Source organism: Phacochoerus africanus, chromosome 3, assembly GCF_016906955.1.
Source record: "Phacochoerus africanus isolate WHEZ1 chromosome 3, ROS_Pafr_v1, whole genome shotgun sequence".
Taxonomy (NCBI): Eukaryota; Metazoa; Chordata; class Mammalia; order Artiodactyla; family Suidae; genus Phacochoerus; species Phacochoerus africanus.
Window position 1 is genome coordinate 132,079,512 of NC_062546.1, and position 19,500 is coordinate 132,099,011.

Genomic DNA, 19,500 nt, shown 5'->3' on the forward strand with positions numbered 1-19,500 from the left:
TGGCTCAGTGGAAAAGAATCTGACTAGTATCCATGAGGATGCAGGTTCTACCTCTGGCCTTGCTCAGTTGGTTAAGGATCCAGTGTTGCCATGAGCTGTGGCGTAGGTCACAGACTCGGCTTGGATCCCATGTTGTTGTGGGGTAGGCCAGCAGCTGTATCTCCAATTTGACCCTTAGCCTGGGAACTTACACATGCTGCACTTGCGGCCCTAAAAAAGAAGCAAAAAAAAAATTTGTTCATGTATTATATTTTTGTTGTTATACCTAAAAACTCAGTGCAAACTCAAGGTCACTTAGATTTTCTCCTAGGTTATCTTCCTGGAGTTTTATGGTTTTAAATTTTATAGGTATGATTATGATTCATTTTGAGTGAATATTTGTGAAAGTTGTAAGGTCTGCATCTAGATTCAACTTTATGCATGTAGATGTCCAGTTTTTCCAGCACTATTTGTTGAAAAGACCATCCTCCATTAAATTGCATTTGCTCTCTTTTCAAAGACGAGTTAATTACATTTGTGTGGGATTATTTCCAAGTACTCTACTGTCTTTTTTTTTTTTTTGGTCTTTTGTCTTTTTTAGGGCCATACCCACAGCATATGGAGGTTCCCAAGCTAGGGGTGGATTCAGAGCTGCAGCTGCCAACCTACACCACAGCCATAGTAACATGGGATACCAGGCGCATCTGCACCCTACACCACAGCTCACGGCAATGCCGGAATCTTAATCCACTGAGAGGGGCCAGGGATTGAACCCGAGTCTTCATGGATACCAGTCAGGTTTGTTAACCATGAGCCATGATGAGAACTCCTACTCTGTTTCATTTATCAAATCGTCTATTTGTTATCAATACCACAGTGTCTTGATTATTGTAGCTTTTTAACAAATCCTGAAATTGGGGAATATCAGTCCTCTCTTTCTTCTCCTTCAATATTGTTTTTGCTATTCTGAGTCTTTTGCCTTTCCATATAAATTTCAGAATCAGTCTGTTAATATCCACAAAATAAATGGCTAGAATTTTTGTTGAAATTGCACTAAATCTATAGGTCAAGATAGGAAGAAATGACATCTTGACAATATTGAGTCTTCGTATCCATGTACATGTGACATCTCTCAATTTACTCAGATTTTTATTTTTATATTTTTAGAGCTGCATTCATGGCATATGGAGATTCGCAGGCTAGGGGTCCAATCAGAGCTACAGCTGCCAGCCTACAAAGCAGCTACAGCAACGTGGGATCCAAGCCGCTTCTGCAACCTACACCATAGCTCACGGCAACGCCGAATCCTTAACTCTCTGAGCGAGGCCAGGGAACCCGCAACCTCATGGTTCCTAGTCTGATTCATTTCCGCTGCTCAATGACGGGAACTCCATACTCAGATTTTTAAATATTTTTATCAGTTTTATAGTTTTCCCCACTTAGATCTTAGACATATTATATTTATATATATGTATTTCACATTTTTTGGTGTTAATGTAAAACGTATTGTGTTTTTAATTTCAAATTCCAAATATTCATTGCTAGTATGAGAAAGCAATTGGCTTTTGTACATTAAGGTTGTATCCTGCAACCCTGATATACTTATTAGTTCCCGGAGAGTTTTGGTTGATTTTTTGGATCTGAGAATAAAAACAGTTTTATGTCTTCCTTCTCAATTTGTATACATTTCATTTCCTTTTCTTATCTTTTGTATTAGCTAGGACCTCCAGTATGAGGATATTTGAGAGTGGTAAAAGTGGACATACTTGATTTGTTCTTGATCTTAGAGGGAAAGCATGTATTTTTTCATCATTAAGTATGACGCTGATTTTTTTTTTTAATGTATGTTCTTTATAAAGTTGAGGAAGTTTTCTTCTGATTTTGAAGAGTTTTTTATCTTAAATGGCTGCTGGATTGTCACATATTGATATAATCTGCATTACTCATATAATCTTATGATTTTTCTTTTTATCTTGTTGAAGTAATGGATGACATTAGTTGATTTGATTTTTGAAGGCTGATCGAACCAAATATACCTGGAATATGTCCCACTTGGTCATGGTATGTAATTGTTTTTATATATTGCTCAATTCAATTTGCTAATATTTTGTTGACAATTTTTGCATCTATGTTCCTGGGGGATTGATCTGCAGTTTTCCTTTATGTAATCTGTCTGGCTTTGTTATTAGATGAATGTCAGCCTCATAAATGAATCAGAAAGTACTGCCTGTTGTTCTTTTTTTTAGAAGTGATGGCAGAGAAGTGCTATAATTTCTTCCCTGAATCTTGCTGCTTAGTTTTTTATTCCTATTACTAATATTTTGTAAGCTGGCTTTCTAGAAGATGGTATTATTTCACAATAACTTAGTGGTTAGCCAATGATTTGGCTAGAGATTGTACTCACATACCTTGACTTGATAAGACTTCCATCATTTGCCAATTAATCTGTATATGGGTTGCAGAACACTTTCAAATCTTGAGCCAGCTCTCTAGTTCCCTTTGCCTTTTCACTTTCCAACAGATGCTCCTGGTGATGTCTTGAATATGTATATTTTGCCAGTTAGCCATAAATATGTGGGGAGCTTATCTGAACCCCTATATACCTATCTTATTTCCAGGATCACCCGTCTGATTTCTGGCTTGTCCACCTCTCAACCCAATTGGAACCATAATTTCTGGTTACCAAAGTGGAGATTTCCCTCCATCATTTCCAAACCTATTTGGCAATTTTAGTTGACAAAGGCAAGGGTTTTCACTCCTCACCTCTAAATGATTACTACTCTGATTTCAAATATGGCAATTCCCATGACCAGTCAAAAACTAGTAAATGTACAGTTCTTGTCCATCCAGAAGAGGGTTTGTGTATAGAAATTCTTGTCCAGACAAGATGGCCACAGCCTCCCAATGTTATTACCCGAAATTGCATTAGTTTTTCAGGAATAAATGTTTCTCAATGTGTAGTCTGCTTTTAGTTGATTTCTGGCGTTCTGGTATAGATTTTGCCATACTTAAAAAAAAATTTTCATCTTAGTGAGGTGTAACTGACACATAAAATTGTAAGATATTTAAAGTGTACATCTTGGTTATTTGATATATGTATACATTGTAAAAGGATTCCCCATCTAGATAATTAACACATCCATCACCTCATATATTTATTTAGGTAAGAATATCTATAATTTTTCCACTCTTGTACTTATTCTTCTGTAGAGTGGAATCACCAGTCATCTTCAGTTGCTGTAACTTAAAGACCCTTATTCACTAAGCTCTTATAATTTCATGTATTACTTTTTTTTTTTTAGGGCCACACCTGTGGCATATGGAAGTTGCAAGGCTAGGGGCTGAATTGGAGCTGCAGCCACAGCAACACAGGATTTGAGCCATGTCTGTGACCTACACCAAAGTTCACAGCAACACCAGGTCCTTAAGCCACTGAGCAAAGCCAGGGATTGAACCTGCGTCCTCATGGATACTAGTGGGTTCATTACCACTGAGCCACGACGGGAACTCCTCATGTATTACCTTTCCATTGATAAAAAAATAACATAACCTTACCCTTTAAAACATTATTACATACACAATGCAGTGGCATTAAGTAAATTCACATTATTGTACAACCATTACTATTTGTGGCTATGAAAATTTACATGCCCACCAGCAGTATTTGAGAGTTCTAGCTGCTGCAAATCCTGACCAACATTTGGTATTGACATCTTTTTACTTTAGCAATATATTTTTTTAATAATACTTTTTATTTTTTCCATTACAACTGGTTTACAGTGTTCTATCAATTTTCTACTGTACAGCAAGGTGTCCCAGTCACACATACATGTATACATTCTTTTTTCTCACATTTTTATGCTCCATCATAAGTAACTAGATACAGTTCCCAGTGCTATTATACAGCAGGATTACTTTAACAATATTAATGAGTATGAAAGGAGCCTCATTTTGATTTTAGTTTGGACTTCCCTGTTGACTAATGACGTAGAGTATATTTTCAAATGCTTATTTATGTATTTTTTTTGTGATGTGCCTTTGCAACATTTTTACCCTTTTTTAAATTGGATCATTTGTCTTCTAATTAATGAGCTATAAAAGTTCTTTTAATATGCTGGTAGCAAGTCCTCCGAAATAGTTTGCAAATATTCTCCCCCACTATCACAAATGCACTGCCTTTCTGTTTTAAGGGTGTTTTCGAAGAGAAAAAAATTTTTAATTCTGATTTTAAAAAAATCAATGTATTATATTTTCTCTTATGGTTCAGACTGTCTTGAGTCCTTATTAGTCATTTTCCCAGATAGGAAAAATTTTTCTATTTTTTTTCTTCCAAAATTTATAGTGTTATGTTTCCATTTAAGTCTATGGTTTGAGTTAATTTCTCTTCATGATGCCAATAGGTTCTAATAATTTTCTCAATATGTATAGCCAACTGCATCGACATCATTTATTGAAAAGATTCTACATTCTTTCACTGAATTACCTTGGGACTCTTGATAAAAAATTAGCTGTTTATGTTTGTATGGGTTTATTTTAAAATTCAATTCAGTTTCATCAATTCAAATGCCTGTCATTTCACCAATTAGGAGTGGTCTAAACACATTAACTTTACCTGAAGTACTGGGTTCATTTTGGGTAAGTCCTCCTACCTTGTGTTTTATCATTTAAAAAATTGCTTTGCCTACTGCTGATTTATTTTCATTTCCACATAAATTTTAGAATAAGCTTGTTATGTCCTAACAAAATAATTGATTGGAGTTTTGACTGACATTGTGTTAGACATATTGATCAATTTGGATAGATAGAAGTAACAGATGAATAATCTTGAATATTCCAACCCATGTATATCTCAGTATTAATTTAGTTGATGTTTATATTCTCCCATCATTTTCTTGGTAATTTTCAGGGTAGAAGTTGTGTGTGTCTTTTGTTACATTTATTCCTAAATATTATTTGAAGGGAGGTGTACAATATAAATGGAGTTTTAAAATCTTTTCCAATTGTTTGCCGCTAGTATATAAATATACAACTTTTTTTTTTTTTTTTAATGGCCTCATCTATGGCATATAGAAGTTCCCAGGCCAAGGATCAAATTCCAAGCTGCAGCTGTGACCTACACTTCAGATGCAGCAACACCAGATCCTTTAACCTATTATACCAGGCAGGGGATCAAATCTGCACCTCCACAGAGGCCTGAGTCACTGCAGTCAGATTCTTAACCCACTGTGCCACAGTGGAAACTCCTAAAACTGATTTTTTTTTTTTAATCTTAAGTCTGTACCTGTAACATTACTAAATTCCTTCTTTTGTTCTAGTTGTTCTGCAGACTCCTTAGATTTTCTAGGAAAGAATTATCATTTGAAAAGAGGGACACAGTTTTACTTCTATTATGCAATTTATACATATTATTGCTATCATCATCATTATTATTCTGCCTTACTGCAATCAATGCTTATAGAATTTGGTACAATGTTAAATACAATTGATTAAAGTGGACATTCTTTCCATGTTTCTAAACGTTGAGGTAGAATATACAGTCTTTCAAAACTAAATATGATGTTTTGTGTGTAGTTTTTTTTTTTTTTTTTTTGCTCTTTTAGGGCCATACCTGCAGCATATGGAAGTTCCCAGGCTGGGGATCAAATCAGAGCTACAGCTGCCATCCTACACCACAGCCACAGCAATGTAGGATCTGAGCTGTGTCTGTGACCTACACCATGGCTCATGGTAATGCCAGATCCTTAACCCATTGAGCAAGGCCAGAGACTGAACCTGCACCCTCATGGATACTAGTCAGGTTTGTTACTGCTGAGCCACCTGGAACATGAAGGTAAATTGAGTATTCTGTAGAAACTCCTTACCAGATTAAGATGTTCCCTATTATTCCTAGTTTGCTGAGTTTTTATCATGAATGTGTGTTAAATTTTGCAAATGCTTTTTCTTCACATTTGGAAACAATCAGGTATTTTTTAATACTCTATTTTGTTAATATAGTAAATTAACATTTTAAAATGTGTATATAATCTTCTATCACAGGTGTTAAAATCTTCTATCATTGTATAAATAACTATTTCTCTTTTGAATTCTATTTTTGCTTCATGTATTTCTAGGTTGCTGCTAAATACACAGACATTTATTTATAATTATATCTTCCTGAAATGTCCTTTTAATATTATGAACTATCCCCTTTTTTTCCTTTTTATAGCTGAACTTGTGGCATATGGAAGTTCCCAGGCTAGGGGTTGAATCAGAGCTGCGGCTGCTGGCCTACACCAACACCAGATCTGAGCTGCATCTGCAACCCACACAGCAACTTGCGGGAACACTAGATCCTTCACCCACTAAGCAAGGCCAGGGATCAAACCCAAATCTCACAGACACTATATTGGGATCTTAACCTGCTGAGCCACAACAGTAACTCCTGAAATATTCATTTTTATTTCCCATAATACTCTCTATCTTGAAAGTTATTTTATCTGGTATTATTATCTTGAAATTTTCATGGCTACACTTGCAGTATATGGAAGTTCCTGGGCCAGGGACTGAATCTGAGCCACAGCTGTGACCTAAGTCACACATGCAGAAATGCTGGATTAAGCCCACTGTGCTGGGCCAGGGATGAAACCTGTGCCTCCACAGCAACCTGAGCCACTGTAGTCAGATTTCTTAATCCATTGTGCCACAGTGGGAATGCCTTTATCTGATATTAACATAGCTCTTCCTTGCTACATTAATAGAAAAAAAAAAAAGAATACCAAGAGTTAAGGGCAAATCCACATAGGATTTTATATAGTTATAAAACTGAGTAAGGAAAAGAGTTCAGGCTTTGGAAACAACAGACCTAGGTTTCACACTTTTTTTTTTTTGGTCTGTTTTAGGGCCACACCCACAGCATATGGCAGTTTCCAGGTTAGGGGATGAAAGAGAGGTGTAAGTGCCGTCCGACACCACAGCCACAGCAATGTCAGATCCAAGCTGCTTCTGTGACCTACACCACTGCTCACTGAGTGAGGCCAGGGAGTGAAACTGCATCTTCATTCACACTAGTCAGGTTCATTACCACTGAGCCACGACAGGAACTCCTGACTCGTATAGTTTTGTACATTCATTTACTTTTAACATACCTATGTGTCTTTATATCTAAAGGGTAATTCTTGTAAGCTGTATATCTTCCTTTTTTATAATCCACTGACAGTCTCTAATTATTAATTGCAGTGTTTAGATCTTTAATATTTAATGTAACTGTTATCATCATCAGATTTCATTTAACGTTTTATTATTATTTTGGCTGTGTCCATGGAATGCAGAAATTCCTGGGCCAAGGATCAAATCCATGCCACAGCAGTGATGCTGGATCCTTAAGCCATTCAGCCACCAGGGAACTCCTATTATTTTTCTTTTGTCCTCTCTGCTGCCTGTTATTTCTTCTTTCTTATATTTTAAAAATATAACAAATAATTTTCAATATTATATCTTAATGTTTCTATCAGCTTAAAAGATATCTCTACTTTTTTAGTGTTTTATTTAAGAAACACAATATATATCTCTAACCTTTCAGAATCTAAGCAGAATACTGTACCTTTTTACATAAAATATAGACACCTCGTAAGCATATAGGTCCATTTTGCCACCTCTGAACAACCATACTCTCTTATAGCATCATACATTTAGTAGTTTTATATATTTATTTCATTATACATTTATATATTACATCTGCATACATTACAAACCCCAAAGACTGATGTTATAATTTTGCTTTAAACATCAAGAGGTCTTCTTTTTTTTTTTAAAGAAACTGAGGATAAAAATAATCATTTATTTAATCCAGATATTTACCATTTCTGATGTTCTTCATTTGCTCCTGAAGATCCAATTTTTCTGTTAATATTCTTTTTCCCTTTGGAGAACTTCCATTACAATTTCATGTAGTACAGGTCTGCTGGAGACAAATTTCTCTTAGTTTTCCATTTATAAAATTATGGTAATTTTGCCATCATTCGTGAAGGATATTTTCACTGGATACAAAATTTTGGACTGACTGATTTATTGTTTCAGCTTTAAAGTCTTCTGGCTGCTATAATTTCTTTCTGTTTGCTTACTTGGTTTGTTTATGGCCACTATGGTTTCTGATGAAAAATCTATTGGCATTTGAATCATTGTTCTTTTGTATGCAAAGCATCACTTTCCTCTGTCTGCTTTCAAGATTTTTTCTTTATCTTAGGGTTTAATTTTGTAATGAGCCATAGTTTTCTTAGAATAGTCTTCACTGTTCTAAACTGCACTGCAACATGCCTCATCTCTTGATTTCCTTTTATAGCCAAGATATCAGTCTTCTAAACCTGGTTCTCACTATTATCTTCTTCTTTTTTTTTTTTCCAGGGCCACACCTGCGGCATATGAAGGTTCCCAGGCTAGGGGTCTAATCGGGACTGTAGCGCTGGCCTATGCCACAGCCACAGCAACGTCAGATCCAAGCCGCGTCTGCAACCTACACCACAGCCCAGGGCAATGCCAGATCCTTAACCCACTGAGTGAGGCCAGGGATCGACCGCAGCCTCACAGTTCCTAGTCGGATTCGCTAACCCTGAGCCACGACGGGAACTCCACTATCTACTATCTTTACCCATAACCCGTCAATGTTGTAACAGTCAAAGCTGCTGATCGATGTTTTATAACTTTATAATTGATATTTATAATTTTATAAAACACATCGATGTTTTATATTTCAACTGAATCATCAGATACTAGGCAATACTTTAATTCTCTCCAAGGACCATTCCAAATTTAAACATACATGAAAGAGAGATATTTACAAAGATAGAAAATACTTAGTAGCTACCCAAGGTATAAAAAACTAACTTCTAGAAGACATTATGTCAAATCCTTTTTAAAATGAGTAATATAATACCTCTCAAATAAGTTCAAAGGTAAAAGTTCCAATTTTAAAAAGAATAGATCAGATAGGACAGTTAGAATTTAAGGAGTGATTTCACCAATTAGACATAAGAAAGAATTGTTCAATCTTTCTGAAGTCATCACAGGCCTGTTTAACAGGTGAACATAAACACTTTCTGCTCAGGGACACTCAGGATATTGGTCAAGCTAAGAGAAACAAAGCATTCACATATTCTTAGTAAATCATATGATAATATTTATATCACTAAGATTGAAGACTGGATATGCTTATGCTAACTGCCCTTTATCATTTATTTTCTTCACTAACAGCCATTTTTCATGGATATAGTTTGCATTAATGTCAATAAAGTATTTTATAAAACAACAAATTCTAATTTTACCTGTTTTAATTTTTAAAAGTTCTATGACCACTCGCCTAGCATACAGAAGTTTCTGGGCCAAGAACTGAATCCAAGCCATAGTTGCAACCTATGTTGCAGCTGTGGCAATACTGGATCCTTTAACCCACTGCACCAGGTCAGGAATCAAACCCACACCTCCACAGCAACCTGAGCTGCTGCAGTCGAATTCTTAACCCACTGCATCGTACCAGGAACTACCCAACAAATCCTAATTTTATATTATATTGTTCAATTACTCTTGGAATGGTTTATTTGGGAAATGCCCAAGGATATAACCATGCTGTCAGACTCTAGGATGACCTAAAAATTCTTCATGTCAAAACACACTCATTCTTGAAAACTTCTGCCTTTATTTTCTGGTTGTATATATTGTTATCACATTATAGACCACATTACTATTTCACTTACCATAAGTAAACATTCTAAGATTTTGTATGTGATATAAGAATAGTTTTCTAGTAATGGTAATTTTGCTTAAAAATATGAGTGCTCATAATCATTGAAACAATGGGATTCATGGTACACACTTCAAAAATGCTAAAAATAAGTTCCCGTCGTGGAGCAGTGGTTAACGAATCCAACTAGGAACCATGAGGTTGCGGGTTCAGTCCCTGCCCTTGCTCAGTGGGTCAACGATCCGGCGTTGCCATGAGCTGTGGTGTAGGTTGCAGACGCTCGGATCCCGCGTTGCTGTGGCTCTGGCGTAGGCTGGTGACTACAGCTCCGATTCGACCCCTAGCCTGGGAACCTCCATATGCCACGGGAGCGGTCCAAAGAAATAGCAAAAAGATAAATAAATAAATAAAAATGCTAAAAATAAAATGGTACAACAACTGTTGTACCAGAATAGCATAAGTATTATAATCCAATAGACTTAAGGATTATAATTAATTTATACTATTCTGCCAGGTAAATACACAAATCATAACCTTCTAATCGCTAATTTCAAAGAATCATAATGTATATTAACAACCTTCAACGACTGTCAAAACTGTCTACTTTTTCTTTCCTATAAATCTCTCAGGTGGGAAAGATAAACACAAAAAAGTAGAATTGTATGATTTCATTAAAATAGGGAAGATAGGGACTTCCCTTGTGGCACTAGCAGGTTAAAGATCAAGCATTGTCACTCTAAGGGGTTGGGCTGCTCTGTTGCACAGGTTCAGTCCCTGGCCGTGGAACTTCCACATGCCATAGGCACAGCCAAAAAATAAAAAATAATAAATAAATAAATAATAAAAATAGGAAAGAGAAATTATACAACATTGCACCCTGTATAGCACCCTGGATCCCTAGAATCCTCATGGATATACACAGTTGCCAGGGATACTAACCAAACAGGATGAAGGTTTTTCCAGGGATAAGCCATATCTACTTTATACCTCTGGAAGAAAGGAAGTATTATAGCTTCCTGACTCCTCTCAGTGTTTGAGATTCTGGAAAGCGTTTGCCTGCTGACCTGATAAAAGTATACAACATACACCTACCATGGGGGAGTTTACAGGGAGGTAGTAAGTTATAGGTCAACTCCCAGGCTTCCCTGACCTTTTGTCCAGAACCAGGTCCCAGACTTCCTTGAAGTTTCTCTCAACATAAGTGCAACCACACCTGTATTTGGGAAATTCTTATATTAAACATAGTCTAAGGACCATAGTCACAAGTTTATTTCCCAATAGTTCACTCCTTGATCCTTGATGAGTTATCATTTAGCCAGTAACTATGAGGTACACACTTTTGTATATTGTGTAATTAGGGATCATAGGTCCCCAGATACATATAGGTATGATTTTAGTGAACACAATTTGTTCTTTTTGAGCATCATCATGGACTTATGGCTTTTTACAGATTCAACTAGTTCTAGTTATTATAACTGTGGGCTTCTTTTTCATGTTTGAATTATCAAAATTCAGCCTAAAAGGTCTTTGAAACTGGGATCTTTCTCAGTACTTCCAAAAATCTTGGAACATATTCTTGCTATCCCACAATAATAATATATTCCATACTAGTCTTATTTTTTCTGACTACAAACACGAAAGCATCTTATTACAGGGACTTAATGTGCATTCAGAACCCCAGCAGCAAGGGACTCAGGAAATGCAGTATTTAGCTGCCCAATCTCTTCAGTACAAGAAGGCACAACAGAAAGTAATTTAATGGATGCTGAATAAGTCAAACAACTTTAAAATTCCTCTGATTCCTCAGTCAGAGATAGGAAAAATTTGTATGCATTAGTAAACTGTTTTCTATTTCTACTCAGGTCAGGATATGAAGGATAAGTTAAAAACAGATCAACTGATTATATTTCTGAGAAAATTAAGGTACATTTTTATCTAAAATAATGTACAGAAAAATAATTTTCCAGATTTCACAACCTGATCATTCATCTATTTTATATTTATCAGCATATCAACTTATTAGAGAATATAACAAAATATTAGCTTGTCTAAGTGAAAGAGTCCAACTATTTCTTATCTACCATGTTAATATATCTAGTATAATATGAATCAAATATTAATTTTAGCACATGATTCTACAAGGATTCTGTCCACCTGTTGCTCTATTTACTGTTTATCTTCCCATTTAGCAACACCAAAATCTGAAGACTTTAATTAAATTATGAGTCAGGTCTAAATTTTCTTTCCAGAAAATTCCAGGTATGAACAGTTAATAGTTGACATAGTCTTTACAATTCTCTTTCACTCTTGTTCAGAAACTCCAGTGCTTATGTCTGGCTTACACTGTAAGCCCTTTCTTTAAACTGGTTTCATCTGAGAGGCAGTTTCTTAAGATCAGTAAAAATATTTTAATACCATTCATTTTCTATTTCTGTTAATACTTTTAAACTACTGTGTCTTGTGTATAACCTGAAAAAAAATTAAACAAATGCAACCTTTAAAATGCAAGATGTTTTAAAATTCTTTTCCCTTTAATTCATATAACTCTTTCTTTTTTTTTTTTTTTTTTTTGCTTTTTAGGGCCGTACGGAAGGCATGCGGAGGTTCCCAGGCTAGGGGCTGAATCGGAGCTGCTGCTGCTGGCCACAGCCACAGCCACACCGGATCGGAGCCACATCTGCGACCTACACCACAGCTCACAGCAACACCGGATCTTTAACCACTAACTGAGGCCAGGGATCGAACCTGAGTCCTCATGGATGCTAGTCAGATTCGTTTCCACTGAGCGACGATGAGAACTCCTACCTCTACTTATTTTCTTTGTTATACTATTTTATTACATTTGTCACCTTGGTGTGAATAAAATGGAGACCTTAATTATGTATGCATGTATGTATGTATCTATACATGTTCCTTGATTTTTTTTTTTTTTTTTTTTGCTATTTCTTGAGCCACTCCTGCGGCATATGGAGGTTCCCAGGCTAGGGGTCAAATCGGAGCTGTAGCCACCAGCCTAGCCAGAGCCACAGCAACGCGGGATCCGAGCCGTGTCTGCAACCTACACCACAGCTCATGGCAATGCCGGATCCTTAACCCACTGAGCAAGGGCAGGGACTGAACCCGCAACCTCATGGTTCCTAGTCGGATTCATTAACCACTGCGCCACGACGGGAACTCCTGATTTTTGTTTTAAGATAAAGCACATCATAATACAAAAGAATTGTGAGCTCTCCTCATCCTGAAAATACTTAGGAAACCCTAAGAATGAATAAGATGTTTTTAGTAAACTTAGAGATACTAGTGGCTTATTTCTTTGTGACACTTGATAGCTATTTGTGTGTTTGTATATATGTACACAGTATTGTTCACTGTTATATTTTATTTCTTCTAAATGATAACAGTAGACCTTTATTACATTAAATGTTTTTCATCGAAGTAGAAAAATTAAAAATATACAGTTATATTAAAATTGAATCATTCAAGGCAAATTCAAAGACTGAAAGTAGATTAGAGGTTACCAGCAGCTAGTTAAAAATGGGTAATTATTGCTTAATAGTTACATAGTTTCTGTTTGGGGTGATGAAAAATTTTGGAAACAGTGGATGGTTGCACAACAGTGTAAATATCATTAATACCGGAGTTCCCGTCATGGCGCAGTGGTTAACGAATCCGACTAGGGACCATGAGGTTGCGGGTTCGATCCCTGGCCTTGCTCAGTGGGTTAAGGATCTGGCATTGCTGTGAGCTGTGGTGTGGGTTGTAGATGCAGCTAGGATCCCGCATTGCTGTGGCTCTGGTGTAGGCCGGTAGGGACCATGAGGTTGCGGGTTCGATCCCTGGCCTTGCTCAGTGGGTTAAGGATCTGGCATTGCTGTGAGCTGTGGTGTGGGTTGTAGATGCAGCTAGGATCCCGCATTGCTGTGGCTCTGGTGTAGGCCGGCGGCTGCAGCTCTGATTGGACCCCTAGCCTGGGAACCTCCATATGCCTCGGGAGCAGCCCTAGAAAAGGCAAAAAGACAAAAAAAAAAAAACCCAAGAAACAAACAAACAAAACATTAATACCACAGAACACTTAAAAATGGTGAAAATGGTAAAATTTATTTTAATCACAGTTTTAAAGAAGCAGACATTCACTTACAAGAAGGGTTTACTCCCTTAGAAATTGTCACATTTACTCATCTGAGATGTAAATATTAAACATATCATGGTCTCGATCTCTATTTCTGAGCTAGATTTTATCTGAGAACTTCACAGATATGTAATAATCTATAATTCATTCCAATTACGCTAGAAGTTGGCATGGTTTTTCCTGCTGGGTAAATCACTTAAATTATAATAAATATGCTAAAACCTTTTGATCTTAGCTGAGCCAAAATACTGACAATGAAACACTTAACAACGACAAAGCTAAAACAGACTCCTAAAAGAAAAATGGTCTCACTGCTTATTGGATAGAAGTCCTATACCCTGCTGAATAGCAATCTTCAATAGTAATATGATATATAGATACCAAAGCTCATATAATTACCAATAACCACGTGCATTTGCTTGAGAAGTAATAAAAATACAGTATAAGAAAATTCTCAAAAAATAAATTATTTCAACTTCCCTCATTTTAGAAATAAGAAAGAAAGAAAAAAAATCTATTTCCCTTCCCTAATTTTTTCCGACGTACTCTTCAAAGGACTATTTGCATAGTCTTAACATAGCTCAACAGTACTTTGTTTTAAAGCAATTCTTTAAAGATAGTCTTAATGTTTTGTGTAACTGTTTTTGCTAATTATATGTAGAAAACTAAAAATTACTAATAAACCATGATAATAACATAATTTTTAGATGTATCTTTAAAGAGACAAATGATCACTCTTTTTTTTTATAGTATCAAAAGGAGGACAGGGAAGGGGGAACCCAGAAGAAAAAATTACAATGTATCTTGTTATTTCTAATTACATATCTATCACTAAATATGCAGCAGGACAAAATAAACTCATAAAACAATGGAGTTCCGCTGTGGCACAACAGGATCTACAGCCTCTGCAGTGGGAGGATGCAGATTTGATCCCTGGTCTGGCACAGTGGGTTAAAGGATCTGGCATTGCCGCAGCTGTGGCTGTAGCTTGCAACTGCAGCTCAGATCTGATCCAGGAACTCCATATGCCTCAGGATGGCCAAAAAAGAAAAAATATACAATGAACATCACATATTGTGACCATGGAGATTCAGTCAAAGAAATTATGGTTTGGAGTTCCTGCCATGGCTCAGTGAAAACGAATCTGACTAGCATCCATGAAGACACAGGTTTGATCCCTGGCCTCACTCAGTGGGTTAGAGATCCGGTGTTGCTGTGAGCTGTGGTGTAGGTGGCAGATATGGCTCGGATCCCACATTGCTGTGGTTGTGGCACAGGCCATCAACTAGACCTCTGATTCAACCCCTAGCCTGGGAACCTCCCTATGTTGCAGGTGAGGCCCTAAAAATACAAATAAATAAATGAATAAAAAATTGTGGTTTCACAATACCCTCTTTGAGCACAGATGACTTTATCCTTAATTCAGAAGCTTAGTTTTTCCCAAATCCATATTACTGACATTTAGAAAGATTCAAAAAAGTACTTGTGTGGATCTGTTCTTTGTTTTCTCCACCTTTTCAGGGACTTAAGTTTAAAGCGCTATCAAGTTACTTTTGAGCACAAGGCAAACAACAAACACTGTATTGTTTACATCCCCCCCCCCAGTGGTCTTAAATTTCTGTTCTGCATAGTATTAAAAATGAATACTTAAAAAATGAAAATTCAGAAAAGTTATCTGGAGAGAATTAAAACAAACCAAAAATTTACAGCTAGGAGAGATGATTAGATTGTCTAGTCTCATGCTATTTCAACTAGAGGATGTAATGTCAGGAAGCATGTGAAGCTCTATTTTCTAGAGCATCTATTTCACTTAATGTTATACATGAAAGCAAATACATATACTGGAGTAAATGCTTATTAGGAGTATTTCAGTTTAAAAAACACAGTATCCAAACTTTTCATTCTACAAAAAAAGAACATGATGACCTAAGCAATTAAACGATTTGCTCAAATTTACTCAACCAGATAGTGATAGAGTGCTATCAATAATGCAGATATTTTCTACCCTTTCCATTGCAAAATACGGTTACATACAAAATACAAATCAAGTTTACAAGACGCTAAATACTAGCCCAAATGCCAAATAGCTGTATAGCAAATACACACTGGCGGTTTTGGGTAGTTGTTTTTTGTATACAGAATTTCTCAGGCCTTTTAATCCTCAGAATTTTACTTTTACTTCATAACAGCACACTTACAACCTGAAATTAACTCCAAGTACTATTCCACCTTCTTTTCTAAAATTTGCCTAAAATTACATTAAATTGCCTTTCTTGGGGAATAGTTTTATGAAAAAAAAATTTTTTTTGGTCTTTTTAAGGCTGCACCCACAGCATATGAAAGTTGGATCTTTAAACCTCTGAGTGAAGCCGGGGATCGAGCCCTCGACCTCATGGATACTAGTCGTGTTCTTAACCCACTGAGCCACAACAGGAATTTCTCATTTTTTTTTTTTTTCTGCACCCGCAGCATATGGAAGTTCCTGGGCCAAGGAGTGAATCCAAGCCACAGCTGTGACCCAGACCACAACTGTGGCAATGCCAGATCCTTAACCTACTGCATCGGGCCAGGGATTGAACCTGTGCCACCACAGAGACAATACTGGATCTCTTACCCACCACACCACAGTGGGAACTCCAACAGTTCAATGAATTTTAACACATGTACAGATTCATGTTACTACTCATACAATCAGGATATAGAACTTCTATCACCCTCTACTTCCCAAATTCCTCATACTATACACTTGAAGTCACACATTCCCACAATCCCTGGCTTCTGGCAAATCCTGATCTGTTTTCCATCAGTATGGGTTTGTCTTCTCAAGAACAGTTTATAAAAGGAATCACACAGAATATAACCTCTGGAGAATGGCTTCTTCATTTCAGCATGTTGCCTTTGAGATTCATCCAAGCTGTTTCGTGCATCCACAGTTTACTCCTTTTTATTGCTGAGGAGTATTCTATAGTATACTATATATTACAAGGGATGGTATATAGCATAATATAGCATAAAGAGAAGTACCATAGTTTGTTTATACATTCAACCATGGAAGAACTTTTGGGTTGTTTCCAGCTGAGGTGATTATAAATAAGGAGTCCAAAAATACTGGTGGCTAGGACCTTTTCTAATTTTTATTTTTTATTTTTATGTAATGATTATGATTATGATTATGATTTTGCTATTTTTTTTAGGGCTGCACCCATGACATATTTAAGTTCCCAGGCTAGGAGTCAAATCAGAGCTACAGCTGTCAGCCTACGCCACAGCCACAGCAATGTTAGATCCAAGCTGCGTCTGCCACCTAAACCACAGCTCATAGCAACAGCGGCTCCTTAATCCACTGAGTGAGGCCAGGGATCAAACCTGCACCCTCATGGATACTAGTGGATTCATTTCCACTGCGTCAAAATGGGAACTCTTCTTTTCTGATTTTTAAATATAGGTGATTTACTATTAGGAGGTTTTCAAAAGTCAGATATTTATACAGAAAATGTGACACAAACATATAACTTTCATAGGGTAAGAATTCAAATAAAAACTTTCAATGCCTAAATTATTTCATCAGTATTAGGAGGACAATTATTTCTATTGATACATGGGAAACATGAAAGAGAAAGACTGAATAATCAAACTTCCTTTAAATACAGATATACATCATAATTTACTTAAAAACATAGGAAGCGAATGGCAATCATTCCCTCTTCCTCTACTCATGATGTATATCAATAACCAATCAAGGCACACTTTGCTGTAGAGCCTTGATGTGGCCCTAGAATGCTCAAGACACAGTTCTAGGTTGTCACTGCTACATAATCAGAGCTGGGACTCCAATTGCAACAAATTTTCCATCTCTGGTTTAGGGGAAATTATTTGCAACAAAATGCAATCTGAATAAAATTATTTTAGCTTTAGGGAAAAAATAACTATCTCTAGCACTCTTAATCCTAGGTCTATTACCTTCCAAACGTGTGTTTTTTTTCATAAGATAGAGAAAGAGAAAGAACGACAGTGTAGTTCCAGGCAGCCATTTAGTACCTGAACAAAATCAAAAGTAAAAGTTAAAGAATCTAATCTTGAAAAAAGGGGAAGGAGAAGGAAGAACAGGAGGAAAGAGAGGAAGAAGAATGGTGGAAGGGAAGGGAAGAAGGCGGAGAAGAAGGCAGAAGAGGAGGGAGAAGGTTACAGTCTGTTGAAAAATTATTAAAATCTTATTGGTTAGCCATTGTATTAAGCTAATTCTTCCAATTCTGTATCTGACATTCATTTGTTAATAATTTTTTGTTGTTCTACTTTTATACTACCTCTCTCTTAGACATCAATGTTATAATAGTGTGAGTGCATGCTTGGACTCCCTTATTATATTTCAAACATAAAAATGGAAAATAAAATTTTAAGAAGAAATTGTGGAAAAAAACAGCTACATAGAAGAACGCAGCACCCCACCCCCACCAAACTCCTTCACCCACCCCCACCCCCAATCCCTGCAAAGATCAAGGATTGAACAGCTATTCACAAACAAAATCAGTTCTAAGGAGTTCCCATCGTGGCTCAGCGGAAATGAATCTGACTAGTATACATGAGGACGCAGGTTCAATCCCTGGTCTTGCTCAGTGGGTTAAGGATTCGGTATTGTCGTGAGCTGTGGTGTAGGTCGCAGACACAGGTCAGATTTGGCATTGCTGTGGCTGTGGTGTAGGCCTGTGGTTGCAGCTCCAATTTGACCCCTAACCTGTGAACCTCCATATGCTACAGGTGCGGCCCTAAAAAGACAAAAAAAAAAAAAATCAGTTTTAAGAGACCTTGAAACTGCACTTAGGAAATTTTAGCAACACAGTAGAACAAAACAAACTGAAAATAATCACACAAGAGGACAGCTTCACTTTGGCTAGATCATCCTATCACCCAAGCTGGTATTGTTCAGCACCCAGAAGGAACTTTCCAGACAGAAAGAGTTCCTCTTGCCAAGAAAGGAAGAACAAGGTGAGCAACCAGCTTCTGCATGTCTGTTAGTAATAACCTCTGCTATTATAAAGAACTGCTTTACAGACAAACTAAGCAGACTTCGCTACTGACAAAGCCAACAGCCAGGACAGCCTCTAAGCACCCACAACAGATTTCACCAGACTTTGCCTCACAGGAAGTAGTGTTTATTAAAAATAACAGACTGAAGCTGCACAAGTGTTAAGACACTAGCTACGTGAGTCTCTTCCTGTCCCTGTAGGAATTCAGTAATCACACTTGCAGCCAGCTTGCGCTTCTACAGCTACACATGTGCAAGACACCAGCCTAGACGCCCAAGGCAATGCTTAAGGATAGATCCTCCACCTGTGTACTTGCATGCCACTGACCTGACATCCATCATCAGCTTCCACTACAGTGCACATGCCTGGGGTTAGCATGCATACTCACAGGTGAACACATAGAGAGCCAGGCCCCACAGCTGTTAGGGGCCTAGATCAGGTGCTGCCTCCTGTTATGAGCTGGCACCACAGTGCTCACCTGTAGTCATCCCCCCACTGTGCACCTGTAAGCCCCCAGCCTGGCTCCCATAACTGGCCTCCACTGCAATATGCACACCTGGTGGGAAAAGCAAGTAGCCACAGGAGTGTGCACCAACAGGGCCTCCATAGTTGCCAGTAAGCCCATAACTGGCCCTGGCCCTTGCTACCTGTCCTGG

General features: G+C 37.2%; 1 protein-coding gene across 18 annotated transcripts in view; it reads right to left on the bottom strand.

Moving 5' to 3' along the window:
- Positions 1-19,500, bottom strand: part of BAZ2B (bromodomain adjacent to zinc finger domain 2B) — a 399,019-nt gene that overhangs the window by 366,098 nt on the left and 13,421 nt on the right. For 17 of the 18 annotated variants that reach the window (XM_047772695.1, XM_047772694.1, XM_047772692.1 and 14 more), the window contains exon 3: positions 7,816-7,915. The gene's annotated coding sequence lies outside the window, so the exon portion shown is untranslated. Of the gene's footprint in view, positions 1-7,815; positions 7,919-19,500 lie in introns of all 18 variants that reach the window. The other variant, XM_047772683.1, reaches the window with a different exon arrangement.